This window comes from Macaca mulatta, chromosome 11, assembly GCF_049350105.2.
Source record: "Macaca mulatta isolate MMU2019108-1 chromosome 11, T2T-MMU8v2.0, whole genome shotgun sequence".
Lineage (NCBI taxonomy): Eukaryota > Metazoa > Chordata > Mammalia > Primates > Cercopithecidae > Macaca > Macaca mulatta.
In genome coordinates, this window is record NC_133416.1 from 53,532,878 (window position 1) to 53,537,500 (window position 4,623).

Consider the following 4,623-nt stretch of genomic DNA (forward strand, 5'->3'; position numbering starts at 1 on the left):
ATATACCCTAATTAATATAGAAATTTGAACCAGAAGTGGGGTGTTACCATAACAAAAAGCTAAATTTTGTGTCATTGAATAGCAACAGGCAGAGGGTGACATGGGCACGAAATTTGATCTAGAAACATTGGTAACACTTGTTATTCTGTGATATGTAATTTGCTAAAACAGTTACCTGTCATAACTTGAAATACAGCTATGCACCTACTGACCTTTAGCTCAATGGGAAAAACTTTGCATATAGATATGTATTGGCTAGTCCTCACTACTTTTAACAATGTATTATAAGAAGAAATGGAAGTTATGGAATTATTAGCCAGCAAGAAAAGACAGAAGAGAATATAGCTCTGATAAGGGAGGTTCTTATTACTTATGGCTTGTAATCTAATGTGCTTGAAAGATTCAGTCATGCAGAGTTGGAAAATCTGTTTGTATCACAAACAGCAGTAGATAAGTTTGATGATGGAGGCCTTTTTCACGTGCCTTCTGTTAAATATTCAATTTCCAACTGTTAAGTGCCTTCAGTTGGCTGGACAATTGAAGCCAGTCCAGAGCAAAGATTGCATTGAAGATGCTGCCTTCCAGTTTCACATGGTTGCCACTAAAGTTAGCCAACGTTAAATGAAAGGAAAGAGAGACAAGCTGAGCACAGAGACCAGGAGATAAAAGAGAAGACTTGGCTTAAAAACTGTGACCAGGGACAAACTTTGGCTATTCTGACTTCCACATAGAATCTAATAGATTAGAATCCTAGTAAAAAATAGGGGTGACTGTGGTGTCTATTTGCAAAAAGAAGTGTGTGCATAGATATTGGGAGGAGGGGTAGACATGGCAGAAACTGATAATTTACCCTAGTAACTAACCACTCTTCCTTTCTTTAGCAAAATGCACCCCAAACCACCCTAGTTTTAGGGCACACGGTTGCCTACCTAGTGACTATATTCTCTTAGCCTTCTTTGTGATTAGGGATTGCTATGTGACTCAGTTATAGCCCGTAGTACACGAATGGGAGTTTTTTAAGTGTTTGAACATCATTGAGTATTTATTCCACTTCCCTTTCTGCAACTGGCTGAGAAATAGCAAACAACTGGAGATGCCTTGGGCCAAAGAGAGATGTTGCATATTGACAACAATAGAGCCACTCCACTTCTGTGATACCACCCACTTCTGTATTGTTACATAAAGAAGCATAAATTTCTCTTATTTAAGCCACTCTATTTTTTGAGTGTCTTTGTTTCAGCAGCTTAACTGTGGTCTAATGAACATATAGGCTTCTGCACACTGTCAGGTTCAATATAAGAAAAGAGAAACAACTTTAAGTATTTGAAATGGAAAGATATTTTACAAAACTGACTGACCAAGGGAGCTACCAACTCTGAGACCAGCAATGGAGCTATGTCAGGGTCAAGAACCTAATGCTGCTACTATCGCTGCCATGGCTTCCGAACACTAGGTCCTGGAATGTGGTGCTAGGAGCCTTACCCTGGTTGTCAGCAGAAATAGCCAAGAAGGGATAGGCCTTACCCTGGTTGTCAGCAGAAATAGCCAAGAAGGGATAGGAAGGTGGTGTCTGCCTTCTATATCTTCATGCCACACTTGTGTGTATCCACCTTTTGGGACCCAATTTCCTTCCAGGACTCTAGCTGCAGGGAGATCTTGAAAATGTTGTTTTTGTCTTTGCAACCTCTCCAGTGAGAATGAATGGAAATTGAGTGAACAAATCCATAGTTCCAGCCCTCAGTTATCTCATAGTTAAATGGAGATGGTATGTTACCCACCTCAAAGGGCTACTGGGAGAATTAGATGAGATTTAATAAATGGGAAGTACATATGTATGTTTGGTACATATTAAAAATTCAAAAATATAGATACTACATTAGATACTATATTATAATATCATTTAGTTACTTAAAATATTATGCCTATTTGCCACATGCTTGTCTCTTTCACAAAAATGATTGGCTGGCTAGGGACTGATAAGTTTGATAAGAATCCCTCTTTCTGTATTATAATATAAAAGTAGCAACATCTCTATTATTACAAAAGCTACCACTTGAAGGTAATTTTTTTTTTCTTTTTTTGTGAATGCTAAAGGAAGTGAGAACCCTCCCTGGTTTAACAATAGAGGAGTAAGACCAGAGAAAGCAGCAGGGGTGCAATCATTTTTACCGTCTTCAAGAATCAGCCTTCTGTTTTGGAACAATGGAAATCTATGGAAGGGTATTAAGTTGGGGAGAGGCATTATCAGATTTGCCTTTCGGGAAGCTGTCTCTGGTGAAATGGAGAATACATTAGGGGAGGGATGGTTAGTGGGCAGTTGCAGTAATTTAGGCAAGCAATGGTAGTAGCTTAGACCACAAGAGCAGTGGCTCTGGGAGGGGAGACGAGCAGTCTGGGAGGTGTTCTTGGCAGAACTGGGTGATTGCTACCTCTGAATCCTGTCAAGGAAACTTTGGAGTAATAGAAAAATTTCTGTTTCTCAATTAATATGTACGTCTGTAGGTGCCTTTGGATACTTGTTACCTGGTATGAATTAAAAGCCTGATTCTGACTCATACAATTAAATGAGAGTAAAGGAAGATGATGTCGTCATCTTTTGTTGGTTTACAACTATGAACTATGAAGGAAGGAAATATTTTATAAAGTTTTCTATGAACTAGGTTCAAAGTTATTTAATGGCTGAGTGTGAAAGGCTTTCAAAGCATAATTATGCTGCACTGTTAAGTGTTAGTGACCAAAATGTTGATAAATTGCTTCATGTTAAATGACCAGACATTTTAATGATTTAGACATTTTATTCAGGCTACCCTCACAAGATACCTTGCACAGGGAGGCCCCATGTTAAAGTATAGAGAACGGTCTGGCTGCATATGCTGCAGATAATCTTGCTAGAGCCTTATTTCACTAATCTGTTTGGATCTTCAGTCAAGGATAACACCATTATGATAGTATTCTTATGGTTCCTTTTTTTTTTGAGGTGGAGTCTTGTTCTGTCACCAGGCTGGAGTGCAGTGGTGTGATCTCGGCTCACTGCAACCTCCACCTCCCGGGTTCAAGCAATTCTCCTGCCTTGGCCTCCTGAGTAGCTGGGACTACAGGCGTGTGCCACTATGCTCAGCTAATTTTTGTATTTTTAGTAGAGACAGGGTTTCACCATGTTGGCCAGGATGGTCTTGATCTTTTGACCTTGTGATCAGCCCGCCTTGGCCTCCCAAAGTGCTGGAATTATAGGCATGAACCACTGTGCCTGGCCTCTTATGGTTTCTTTTAAGTGGAGTAGATTATAAAGTGTGGCATACCCTGTTTTAAAATCAGTGATGTCTAAAGTAATTATAGGGCATTGCAAAACTACAGGAATAGATATCAACTCAAGTGAAAAGAAGCCGTTCAGTTCCGTAGCAAAGCGTTCCTGTCAGCTCTGTCCCCACATCACTGGTGGCGAATGTTGGCATTGCTGGTATCATTACAGGTAAAAGGTCAGTCACATTCCAACTTCCTTAGTCTTTAGTATTTCCTGTGCAGTCTAAAAATATACTGGGAGAAAGTTGGCTGAGTTCAAAGGGTAGGAGAAATCTATTTCATCCTGAGGAGCAGTGGCTGCACTTTGTTCAGTGTTTACTAGTGGAACATTAAGAGAAGTGAAATTATTTGAACAACTCCAAACTGTTTGATTCAATTAAAAAGCATTTACTGGATTTGGTGCTTATGAAGATGTTCCTGATTCTTTTCTGCCTGCTCTTATGGTCTAAGAGTTGATTTCCATCCTCCCAATCCTTCTTGAATCTAGCAAAAAAGGTACAATTCAGAATAAACCTAGTTCTTAGAAAGAGTATCTTTTTAGCTGTTACAATTTTTAGAAGGTTAATTGTTAAATATGTCATTTGTCTATAAGTGTGGCTAGTAATTTTACCAATTTTATTTGTTTACTATATATTTATTGAATGCCTACTATGTATAGGACTCTCTTGAGCAGTCAAAGTTTTTCAAGGACGTACTCTACTAAGGACAAATTTTCCTAAATTCTCACAGTCCCTATGTTACATATAGGGAAACCGACTGCTCTCTAGTCAGGAAAAAATGAGTTACCCTTGGTGACAGAGGGATCACCTGATCAGAGTTCCACAGATGAGCCAGATGAGTTGTTTCCCAACCTACCCCTCTTCATTAGTCATTTTCATGTCATGTGTGACTATATGACTTAGAATAATGTAAAATAGCCACAACACATAAAATATTATTTTAAATAGATATTCTTAAATAATTTGACAATAATCTTATGCTTTGCCAAGTCTTTAAAAAAATAGAAGTTTAGATTAGATCTTTAAAATAATACACAAAGAAATGAGAGATGTAATTTAAAAAGGCAAGCTTATTTCTAAAGATTTTCAACTTTTTGTTTATTAACAATTAATAATTTATTAAAGTTCTTAAGGAATCTATTTCCAGCTTAAAATCATAGAAAAAACAAGTAGGAGAATTCAGGAGTGTGATTCAGAGTTGCCTAAAGAGTATGCTAAAAGTCAACTTTTTTATTCCTTAGGCTTGATATTCACAACACATTTCCTTAAATGTCAGCATTTTGGTTCAATTTATTTTTTCCATTTACAGTTTATTTTTCTTTTC

At 37.8% G+C, this 4,623-nt stretch overlaps 1 long non-coding RNA gene across 1 annotated transcript in view; it reads right to left on the minus strand.

The window, feature by feature from the left end:
* Positions 1-4,623, minus strand: part of LOC107000841 (uncharacterized) — an 82,351-nt gene that overhangs the window by 50,161 nt on the left and 27,567 nt on the right. The gene's annotated exons all lie outside the window — the stretch shown is intronic.